This window comes from Crocodylus porosus, unplaced genomic scaffold, assembly GCF_001723895.1.
Source record: "Crocodylus porosus isolate Cpor-Errol unplaced genomic scaffold, CroPor_comp1, whole genome shotgun sequence".
Lineage (NCBI taxonomy): Eukaryota > Metazoa > Chordata > Crocodylia > Crocodylidae > Crocodylus > Crocodylus porosus.
Genome location: NW_017728943.1, coordinates 59,151,070 through 59,163,946, shown reverse-complemented (window position 1 = coordinate 59,163,946; position 12,877 = coordinate 59,151,070).

Genomic DNA, 12,877 nt, shown 5'->3' with positions numbered 1-12,877 from the left:
CATGGGGCTCTTTAGCCTGGAAAAGCGCAGGCTCAGGGGCGATCTGATGGCCACCTATAAGTTTATCAGGGATGACCACCAGTTTCTGGGGGAACGTTTGTTTACCAGAGTGCCCCAAGGGATTATGAGGTTGAATGGTTATAAACTACTGCAAGACTGTTTCAGGCTGAACAGAAGGAAGGATTACTGTCTGAGCCCCCAAGGTCTGGAACAGTCTACCATCGGAGGTGGTTCAACCACCCAATTTGAACACCTGCAAGAGTAAATTGGATGCTTATCTTGCTGAAATCCTATGACCCCAGCTGACTTCTTGCCCTTCGGGCATGGGGCTGGACTTGATGATCTTCCAGCCGTAATGTCTATGAAATCTGTGAAACGCCAGCACTTGGGAGACCTTTGCTCAGGACCAACCAAAATGGAGAAAGGCTCTTTGAGAGGGACCTCAACACTTTGAAATAGCTTGTTGATAGGCAGAAGAGGAAAAGTGGAACAGGCAAAAAGAACATTGGAACATCCAACGCACCAACAGGGTGCCCATCCCTCTTGGAAACACTTGTCCTCACTGCAACAAGACATGTGGATCTAGACTTGGTCTATAGATCCTTGGAAGACAATCTTACTCATTCATGAGTGATCACCCTTCATCATAATCATCATGTATACATACTCTGAGAATGCGACCTATTACAGAGTTAGCGCTCAAGCTGTGGGAATGCATGACCTACAGTGCTTTGTATGATAAACATGGACAGTAGCTTGGCACTGATGCACTGTAGGAAGGTCTTACTATGCAGCGTTGCCACGGAATCCCCCAAGAGAGGAGTTGTTTGAGACCTCCATACTTATACCCCTGAACCCAACCTAGAGTAGCCACCTGACTCTGACACCTTGGCCTTTCAGTCCCAGACCTTCTCTGGTCTTCCATGGCCATTCCTCAGGAAACTACTTTTATGTTACCCCTGGTAAAGAGAAGACATGCACCCTGAAGTTCCAAGCAGCAGGATGTTTATCTACCAATAAAGGCAGATATTGAGGCAAAGGCCATCCAACAAGAAAAAGCTTGCCTCCCCCAAAGTATTTATCAGCCCTTCTCTTCCCAGTCCAGCTTGCATAGTCTCAAGGCTCCCAAAAGGACGTGTGCCCTTGCTCCAGACTCTTTAGCTCCCATACTGGATCCTGCTTTTTTCAGGTCCATTGTGGGGCTTATCTCCTTCAGCTTTCCTGGATACCTCCTGGGTGTTGCCTCCAGTCAGGATGATGCTTCAGCAAGGCTATTCAAATCCTTGTGTCTTCTGTCACATAGGCCAGACAACTCTGGCTCACTGTCTCTTAACTCTGTCTTTCTCCCCTGTACAAGTTTGTCAGGGAAAGTGACTATACACCATTATTACAACATGAACACATTTAAAATGGAAATATTTCAATAAAACCCAAAGGCCTTCACAAATGTAATGTTCATGTTAATCTTTTACTTGACTTACCTTATCAGGGAAGATGAATGAGAAATATTATCTTTAGCAATAAAAAATACCTTTATTAATTGTCTAGAAAAAATTCATGCACTATCATAGGTTGTATTTTAGGAATAGTTATCTGTAGTTCAAGCTGATGGTAATTCAATTTAAGTTTAAAATTAATTTGCCAAGTGATATGAAGTGTCAAGGAGACACTAGCCACAGTTTTATTTTATTATTAACCTCAGTGTAAGAACAAAATTGGAATGAGTAAAAGTCTCAAGCCTGCTTTGATTCCTGTTAGTTTATCAGTTCTGGTTTATTTGAATGTAGGATCAAAGTAGAACAATGTTTAGTTTAATCTCATGAAAATAGGAAGCAATAAAAATATTTACTAGGGCTTGAATGAGAGGGAGACTAAATTTTTATGAGAAACAAACACAAATATTATCCAGTGTTTTCTAATGCTCATGTTTTAGAGTTGGCTTAAATAACCCTTATATACAAACCTCAAAAAACCTTTAAAATCAGAAAAATCTCTAAAAGATTAATGAAGTGGCTATTTGATTTAGCATTCACAGAGGCTGTGATTTACCAAAAATGAAAACCTCAAATTCTTTTTTGTATATTCCAAATCCACTTCCTTAGTTTCTGAGAGACTGTGCTGTCAACTATTTCCAGAGTTCTATGGTAACACTATTAATAATTCCTTTGGTATTCTTTTCTAATAAATATAAATCATCATGAACTCATTTGGTATTAGGGTGGATGTCATAAGTATTTCTATGGTATTCTATCACTTAATAAAAACACTCAGTTGTAGAGCTCACTAAAACTAAAGCAACAACATTGCTGTCGACAAACTTGAGAGAAAAAATTCCTTCTAATGCTCTGAGAACCAGGTCTATTATATACTCAAAGGGTACATATACATGCACACTTTACTGTGGAGCTGACTAATCAGCTTCTCAGTAAAGCATCACAGTCTACATATGTGCCTATATTAGGGCACAGTAAACTAATTAACTTTGCTGTAGGATAGTACTGTCTGGGACAATTATGTGTGCTCAAATGCATGTGTGGACTGTGACCGGGACTGGCTGGGCCACAAAGGTGCTATAGTGTGGGGGCTGCCTGTTGCATAGCCCTGCACTATAGCACCCTCATGCTCAAGCCAGCCCCTTTGCAACCCAAAGCCACCACCCGGAGCCTGGGTCTGATTCCAGGGTCCCCCTGCCAGCATAGGGCTGTTCCACCCCAGCTTGAATTACTGCTGTCTGGGGTGCACATGAAGATGCTGTGCCCAGGAAGCAGCTGACTCCAGTGCGAACTGAGCCAGACTTTATTCAGGCTCATTAATAGCACATGTAGATGATAAAATTCATCAAAACAATGGATTGGGCTCACCACACTCTTTAAACCCTGCAGGAATGAGGGAGCAATTGTGGTTATGTATCTCCCCTGTGTTACAGAGAGGGCTTCACACCATCTCTGATGAGGTCTCGGGAAGTTGCTAGGGAAGTGTCCGTATTTTACTCATAGCACATAGCCTTAGTCTTCAGGCAAGCTAATGGACACTGCCACTCAGTGCTAACCCACCAGTAGCATTACATAGATGAAACTATATTACATCTGGTTTAGGAAGAGTCTGCTTGGAGTAGTACAGCTCAAGGATGCTTCTCCAGAGTGCAGTAAGTGTGTCATGTAGACCTGAGCATTATAGACCTTGATGTTTAGTGAAAATCCTTTTAGCTTGGATCATAGTATCTTCAGTAGTCTTTGGGCATGTCTACATGAGATGCTTTTCTGTTCAGTAGAGCAAATTACTGCATAGTGTCACTGTCTACACATGCAGAACCTTACTGTGTAGTAATTTGCTCTACTTGGCAGTTAATTTGCTACCTGCAGATGCAAGTAGCAAATTAACTGCTGAGTAATTACTGTACAGTAAGGCACATGTAGAAAGATGACACAGCTAATTTGCTCCTGGCCAGCCTGGCAGCAGGGGTTTGGAGGTTGCTACCTACCTCTGGGAGCTGCATGCTGCTGGGGTGGGCTCTGCCACCAGAGCCCGGGTGGGGACAATATCTTCCTGCACTGGCAGCAGGGAGCTCCCTGCCCCCACTATGTGATCATGGAGTGGGGTCTGGGAGATTGCTCCCTGGAATATCTTCCCAGTGGGGAACTCACTGCTAGCTGCCCCACTGGTGGTTCAGGACAAAGAGCTGGGACTTGCCCCTCCCCCACAGCTCTTTCCATGCTCCCTACCCCCAGTCAGGGAGCTGGGGCTGGGAACTACCTGCTGCTGGTGCAGGAGGACATTGTCCCCGCCTGGGTTCCAGTGATAGGGCCTGCCCCGGCAGCAGGCAGCTCCCAGGGGCAGGGAGCTATCCCAGCTCTCAGCCCCCACCAGGAGACAACTGGCCCCACCAGGAGACAACTGCCCTCCTGGCCTCTTGCTCCCTGCCAGCCCCTGGGCTAGCTGCAGGTAGCTGATGCAGGGATGGAGGGAGCAGGAGAAGAATGCTGCCAGGAGCAGCAAATCTGCTCCCAAATGGGTGCATGTGTAAATGCCTGCCCAGGATGGATTTACTCCAGAGTAAACCCACCCAGCAGCATTTGCACATGTAGATATGCCCTTTTATCTGTGTGAAGTTAGGCCATGCTAACATGAATGAGGCAAAGAGAAGTAATTTAAAAGGAACAGAATCATGTGTGGGGGAGACATCTTGAAAAGACTAGCCAATCTGAGAACAATAAGTTTTGATTACAGATTCAGGTCAGTGCATTCTAGCTGTTCAATGGGATGACAAAAGATTGTCTTCTTTCTGATCATATTTGTCAAAGTTCCTATCAAATAATGTTGTAAGCCTTTGTTTGAGGAGAGGGATAAAAAAAAGGTCCATGCTCTGATATGTGTTCCTCTGGCATCCTTTGCAGAGGTTCCCATATGTAGATATAATGAATACTTAATGCTTCTTCGAACTTAGTCTCTGAATTTGGGTAAGATCTCCCCGCTGGCTGGCCACCTGATAGAGATTCTTAGGATTTAAATATGTAGAGAATCTAAGTAGTTAGACTGCTTATTTCTTCTTGAATCATAAAAGTATATCCTGATTTGTATTGCATTATTCTTTATTTGCTAGAAGTATTCATAATTGGAGAATTCTAAAAGGATGTGGACAGACATAACTCTGGAACCATTCCAAGAATATCACTGATTGGAAACTGGTTCACAAACATCCCTGGACAGAAGTGTCCACACATACATTTATAAGGGTTCTAAGTAGAACCCTCACCTTTTAGGGGTTGCATTGCTTCTGACACATCAACGGGGGGTGGTAGAGTACCCAGACCATCATGTCCTCCAGGGGTCAGTGCCCAGAGTTTTTCCCAGTATTCCCCAGAGGGCGAAAAGACCGGGATTGAGGCAGGGGTTGGAGTGCCCCGCCCCGAACCCTTGTGCTCTTGGCTCCCTGGTTCCTGGGGGTGCGGGATGCCTGCCCTCTCTAAGAATTCCCTGCTTTTTCAAGGATTTTTGGTTGTAGCCATGGTAGGCAAGGTTAGATATGATGTGATGTGATATGTAGGTAGATGTGATATCTTTTATTAGACCAACCGAGTAGGTGGAACAAAGTTCTTTGTAAGTGTTTGGGCACAAGCACCCCTCTTCAGGCATACAGAGACTCCGTAGTTGTTCTGAGGTCTCCAAGGAATGAAAGAAGCTAGAAGTGTGACAGGAGGTCAGTGAGAATGTAAATAGGTGGCAGTTAGGAACTCCACCCACTGTTTTCCTAGAAGCTTCTTCTGCCAAGTGGAATAAGGTACCATTGGACAGATCCTCAGCTGGTGTAAATGGTCAGGGCTTAGTGGTGCTGTGACAATTTACAGAAGATGAGGATGTATCCCCTTGGGTTTTTCAGTTTTATTCTGTTAGTAATGAGCTGTTTAAATATCAGTTATCAGTTTGACTGGAAACTTTGGGTGAAATCCTGGCTCCAGCCAAGTCAGTATGGGCCAGATTTCATTACTTGAGCTATGAGTTAGTACATTAGCTGTGGCTGGTAGATTGTCCATGGTCTGTAGACCTCTTGAAAGTTTTCACAATGAATCAAGCAGTGTGGGATTATAACAAGCAAAGGAAGGTGAGGCTATGAGACAGCTTCTTCTGAGAGGTGATTTGTAGAATTAAAAATTTTAAATTTTCCTTCATTAAATCAGTCAGTGGAACAGAAGTCCTGCTCAAAAGAGTTCATTCTCAAGAACAGAAATTAGACTCGCCAAAAATTTATTGATAGGCTAAAAATGAAGCCTGTTTTTGAGTTACAATGGTTCTGGTTTTCCCCAAAAATCATTTGACTGTTGTCTTTATAAAGCACTTCCAGAAGGTTTTATTTTTAAAGTTTTCTTTAATTTTTTTTTTTTAAGTTTCAGTTTTGGTTTTTTGAGGGTCAGGTATTCAAAGATCTAGACGGTGGAAAGAGGAAATGGGATCGGTTTATTAACTTCAAGGGGAAAAAAAGAGAAAAGTGACAAGTAATGTGAAATAGGCTATTCTTTTTGGCAGTAATTGTACATGATCTTTGCACTGCAGTGGTATAAAGTATCAAGCTCTAGACATGTAGTCAAATTAAAGGAATATGTCAATTTTTAATGAGTCCTAAAATTGGTCTCTATGATTATTTTATTTCAGTGATTGAGGTCAATTATGTCCTATTAGGACACAAACAATAGTAACCATGTAAAATTTTCTGTTTGCTTTTAACTGTGGTTGAATGGTTTTTACTAAACAGCTTCTTCTAATATGTCTAATTTGCAATATTTTTCCTGGTGCCAGTTGTTCTGTTACAGTTTTGCAATGGAAATAGACCACAATAGTTTGTTCATTACATTAGAAACTTACAGACTTTTTTCTCTGTAGCTGTGCTGCATGATTTTATGTGAAATTGATTCTATACAACTGTAACTAATAGGATTTTCCTGGAAACAATCAGGACATCTTGTACCAATGTTTACGATAAATATACGAGAAACTGATATCTAACTAACAAATTCCAGGAAGATGTGAACTCATTCAAAGCTAGGCTCTAAATATTTTTCAAGGGAAAGTAGGTTTTTCTTTTGTTATTTTTGTTTAATAAAAACTCTTAGGGTACGTTTACAGGTGCCAAATTAAGGTGCTTTAGCCCAATTTAAGGCGCATTAAGGGCACACATCTACCTGTGTGTGCCTTTAATGCACCTTAAAAATGGTGATTTTAGGCTATTTGTGCCTAAATTTGATACCTGCAAAAGCAGGTATCAAATTTAGGTGTGAATAGCTAAACCACTTTAACACGTCTTTAGACATGCTAAGGCGCATTAATGCTGTGTATGTCAACTGACTTGGGACTAACTTTAGTCCCAAGTTGGTCCGCACACCACATTAATGTGCCTTAGGGCGTGCATGTGTAGATGCGTGCCTAAATTGCCTTAATGGGCATAATGCAAAAGTGCATTAAGAGTATTTTTACATGTGGTGTGGGACACAGTGCCAAGCCCCTTAATTAGTGAGCTGCACTAATTAAAAGTGCTCACACATCATGTGTATCAGTGTTGCTGCACATCCCCACACTGAAAAAATGGCAGTGGGACGCTTTGAACTAAAGGTCATTGAACGTGTTTTATTTCAAAGCGTCCCACTGCCATTTTTTCAGTGCAGAGATACATGGCAATGCTGATACACATGATGTGAAAGGCTGTTGAATCATGTCAATTTTCATGCTGGATTTCCAGTGTGTCAGAGCAGACTCTGTGTATGCAGATAGGAGCCCTAAGTTAAGGCGTGCATAAAAACACATGTAGATACTCCCATATTGTAGTTTGAATTGGCCAAGAATCCCCTGTACTGCAGAGCCTTTTTCATTGATCCCTGCACAGAATATACTAGTCTTAAATACTGTCTGAGAAATGTTAAATGAACATTGTTGAGTTAAAAAAACCCAAAAGCTCTACAAATACAGCTGTTAATAAAGTTTATTTGGCTTCAACTTAGATATGAAAAATTCCATTTCAAGAGGTTTACTGAAAAAAAAAGTTTATACTTAATATGTGTTTCCCACATATTAAGATCAATGGCATGTGCTGTAAAGTATAAAAGCCACAACACACAGACATCAGTCCTCATGGGCTAATGGAAATCTAGACCTGATTAAAAATCCATTTCAGGACTTTTTTATTGCAGGGGTGGGTTTGATAGCTGTCAGTGTACAGGAAAATAGCACATCTGGAATCTTACTGTGTACTTGTGCTGGCTGGTATAACTCAACCTGTGTGTCAGATTTTTTTAAAATAGCCAAGATTTATTTGGTTTCTATTAATTTTTAGAAGTCTTGGTAAGTATGCTTATTAAGCACTAAATTTTTACCATCCACAAATGAAAAGCTGTATTTTAATAGTGAGCAGTTTACTTTAAAGACAAGTAAGTAAGGCAGAAATATGTATTCATAACAGGGAGAGTTACATCAATTGATTGCAAAAGTACCCTAGTGAGCTCTCAGAGGTGAATATTTTGTGATTTGTTTAATGCAAATTGCATTTTTTTGTGATTTTTATATCCTGCCATGAGAAGTCCAAACTGAGAGATTAAACAAGTAGCAGACTGTTTGACTTGCTATAGAATCTGCAGTTTATTTTCCCATTAAGACAATGAATGCTTCTAGGAAATTGTAGTTATAATTTTAAAACGCTTGGATTTGCCTGTAAAATATGAAACTCCAATAAAAGATGGTTTTAAAAATATATATTTTGGAGAAAAATTAGTAGTCAGCTTCAGATGAATAAAGTACACAGTTTGAATGTTGTTCTTGGTGTCAGATCTAACCAAAATGTAGTATATTTTAATGAATATCCATATTTTGTAATAATACTTACATTAAAGCAAGAACATTGCAATAAAGTCCTTTGACAATCCCTCACATCCTTCGATTTATTGTCTAGTTAAATTTTAATAGTGGAGGTTCAGAACTTTTCTGTTTTAATTACCTTAGAGATTTGGATAGCTGAAATGTTGAATGTATTTTCATATATTCAAATCATGTTTGAAAATTAAGCATGACCTGGAAGTTGCCTTTCTATCTTGGCTTTCCCTACAATTCATATATAAATCCCAGTAGACCAAACTATGTATATTGGTTTGACATGGTTTATTCCACAGTTTCATGTCAGTCTTGTCTTTTTGGTGCAAAACATAACATGTTAATGTTCTTGCAGGTTAAAATTACCAGCTGAATTTTTAAATCTTGAATGGGAAAATAGCCAGGAGGGGATAACCCCTAATCACATTCTATTAATCCTCAAATAGCAATGTTTTTTGAAGCAAATTAATATATAATTTTCTCAATTTATATACTGTATACATAGATACATATGAAAGTATATGTTTAATGTTAAAATGTCTGGTTACACAAATCAAAACAAAGGTCCTTTTAATGCTGCTACAAACTACCTAAGATTATTTACTTGGCTAACAGAAATAATATTTCACAAGTCTTTAGGCAAAAGCCTCTGTTGAAACTTCCAATAGGAACATCTTTCAGTTTCAGCTGGAGAAAGACTGAATCAAATGTATATAAGCAAGGTGTCGGGGTGTTTATGCAATATACATTGCATAACGGAGATTTGCAATGGAGTTGCATCAAAGGAATTGTACAAAAATTCATTAGTAAATATTTTTGTAAAGATCTGATAGCGAAGTGTTGTAGTGATTTTTCAGCTAAGATGTTACTGTTATTTACAAAATGTGCTATATGTATTTCCTTGCACAATATGAAATACCAAAAAATAAAAGTGAACTGCAATTGTCAGAATAAATGATAAAACTCACATTGTGGTGCACTGTATTGGTTTGAATTTGTCCAATCACTTATTAATCTAAAATTTTCAAAAATGGTCTCTCATTTTAGGGCAACTTTTGGGTGTTCTCTTTGGGTCTGATTTCCATAAATGCTGGCAAATCACAGCTTTTTTTGTTATTCAATGAAATGAAGGGGCCACTTTTCAGGTCTGAAAATTAGGCCCAAGATGCTTATAACTGAACATAGGAAACTCAAGATATTGAAAACCAGAGGCTGCTTTAGAAAATGTTGTACTTGGTAAATTGTTTACCAGAGAACCCATGTTGTATAGTCTTCCCTCTTCTTAAATGCGAATACTTATAAATAAAGTTTTTCACATGCATTACTATTTGTATGAATAAGGCCTGCTATAATAAGGCCTTTGAAGGCCGCTGACTTTTTCCTCTTTGAAGCGTGGAGAACATATCAAGAACCTAAAAAATAATAATCTAAAAATTAATGATGGGGGAGAGTCATTAAGGACAAAGGACTACCACAAAAACAGTCCACCATTCATGATCTCGACTGGAGGATGAAGGATGAACATTTTTTGCTGCTGTCATATGTGTTTATGGTGTATTCAGTATGGTATATAGTATTTTTATTTTCAGACATTTAAAATTTGGCAATTTTTTCATGAGTAAAATTGTACAGTTCAAATAGTTGTAGAAATACTACCAAAAACTTGAGGGATGCAAGTTAAAGCCTGAGCTACTAAGTATATTAATAGGTTTTAAGACAAGATTTTATGCAAGATTTTACTGTGCATAAGATAGGTCTTAGAATTTCATTCAGCCATTTGTGAATCAAGTCATAACTTCTGGGTGAGTTGGGAACCTATGCTTTAGAAAGACATCTGATTCTGATTTTAAGTCATCAAGTAACTAAGAATCTATCACAAGTGTAGGCAAGCTATTCCAATGATTAATGTCCCTTTGCCATTAAAAATTTCCACCTTAACTTATTTGTATGCTGAATTTGTCTAGCTTCAGTTTCTAGCCATTGGATCTTGCTACGTCTTTGTCTGCTACCTTAAAGGACCCTGTTATAAGAAGTTTATTTCCCTTGCAGGCATTTATAAACTGTAGTCAAGTCAACTTTTAATTTTCTCAATTCTTGATTGTTTCTTACTGTCAAGCCTGTTTTTTAGACTTTGAATTCTTCTTGATACATTTTCTAAACCCTTCCCAGTTTGTGAATGTCCTTTTTACCTGAAATAACTTCTGGAGAACAGAAGCTTAGTAGAAAAAGGGGCTCTGTCCAGTGGTCTTTCAATAAGATCTTTAATTCTCCCTAGAATAAAACATCTCTCTCCCACCCTGCAATGCAACAAAATATATGAGATAAGCTTCTTGAAAATGTCAGGAGCTTTAATAGACCATAGGCAGACCAGATTCTTGGGGTAAATGTGGTATCTTTTATTAAACCAACTAAATAGCTGGAAAAATGGTTCTTTACAAGCTTTTGGGCACAAATACCCTTCTTCAGGAGTAGGGAGATTCTGCTGGTGTTTATGTACTGCGTGGAATAGAAGCATAAGCCAATATGAAAAATGCATGTCTGTGAAAAGGCAAATGCGTGGCAGGGAAATTCAAAGGGGATGGGAGTTAATAGGTGCAAGACAGGTATGTTGGCAAGGGGAGGATGTGGGAAAGAGGGGAATGTTGACCTGGTGATAGATGTAGCTGGTAAAATGTAGAAGGGTTAATAGACCTTACAAGCTCTAGATTAGGATGGTGACTTCCGTATTTAAAGCAATCATGGAGCATCCATTTTGTTGCTATTTCTTTTTTAAAGTGTAAAGCAACCATTATTTTAATTATAAAATTATGCTGGGGTCTTCAGATACATTAACTGTGCATTTTACCCCATTACTAGCTGGCACCAAAATAGAAAGCACTGGACTGAGGAGGGTAGTGGTGGAAGGCTGCCATTCTAGCAGAGTTGTGTTGAACAGAAGGTCTTGCCAGACTAAGAATCAGGGACTTTGTAGAGAGAATCTCTTAACATACCTGCAGAAAACCAAGGGACAGGGTCCTTTTGTTACTTCGGGAAAAAGCTTTAGGTGTTGGAGCAAAAGCTTACCGTGTACCCTTGTTGCAAAGAAGGCTAATGGTATACTGAGCTGTAACAGTAGGAGTGTTGCCAGCAGGTCAAGGGAAGTGATTATTCCCCTTTATTCAGCACTGGTAAGGCCACATCTGGAGTACTGTGTTCAGTTTTGGGCCCCCCACTACAGAAAGGATGTGGACAAATTGGAGAGAGTCCAGTGGAGGGCAACAAAAACAGTGAGAGGGCTGGAGGACCTGACTTCTGAGGAAAGAGTAAGGGAACTGGGCTTATTTTCTTTAGAGAAGAGGAGTTGGAGAGATTTCATAGCAGCCTTCAACTAACTGAAGGGCTGGGTTGAAAGAGGATGGAGCTAGATTGTTCTCAATGGTGGCAGATGACAGAACAAGGATCTTAAGTTGCACCAAGGGAAATTTAGGTTAGATATTAGGAAGAATTTTTTTACTAGTAGTAAAACAGTGGAAAAGGTTACCCAGGGAGGTGGTGGAATCTCATTCCTTGGAGGTTTTTAAGACCCAACTAGACAAAGCTTTGTCTGGGATGATCTAGTCAGGGATGGTTCTGCCTTGGGCAGGGGGTTGGACTAACATCTGTTGGGTCAAGAGAAGCAGTCTAACTCATGATGCTTTTTATGAATTACCATGAGTTAGACCCAGGAGCTGTGCTATTGGCTATGCCTTTAATGACAATAGAATGTTTCCTGTCTTGTGTTGCTGTAAGAAAACACATTTCCTAGACTGCTTAATTAAAGCAAATGCATAGCAGGTATCTAATTAACAGCTACTTTCGCATTTTCTTAGTAATTCATATACTTGGACTAAATGAAGGCAACAGGACTAAGAGAAGTTTGGGCAAAGTAATTTATATTATTTGTTAATGTTTACTGTGATGTTATATTATAAGGTTGAATATAAGCTTAAAACTTTGTGATGTCAAGAAAAGTCAGTGTTGTTTATAGTTAAAAAATAACATAATAGTGTCACAGACTGAACAGGATAAGAGAAGTAGTGTTGGCCTAAGGGGTCAGGCCAATGCTCAGGATCTCAATATTGTGCTGTTAGACAGGAGGGTGTGGAGTACAATTGCACATGCACACATAAAAATCAATTAAGCACACATACACTCACTAGGTGTATACACCCCTACTAGGCATACACACTCACACTACCGGCTCAGGCATATGAATACCTGTCACCAATTCAAGTGCATACACTATACACCCGAGATGTTAGACACAGATCACTAATTTGTATATCACACACACAATGCCATATATATATACACACACACACTCTCACACTAGCAATTCAGATACATGCACATTCAAAATAACTAGTTTAGGTCAAGCCCATACATGCTACACACACCAAATTTAGACAGAATCAGTTACCAGTTACCAACACCTGCACATCCAATACACCTATGTGGATTACTAATTTATATACCACACACACACACACACAATGTTATCTATATATGT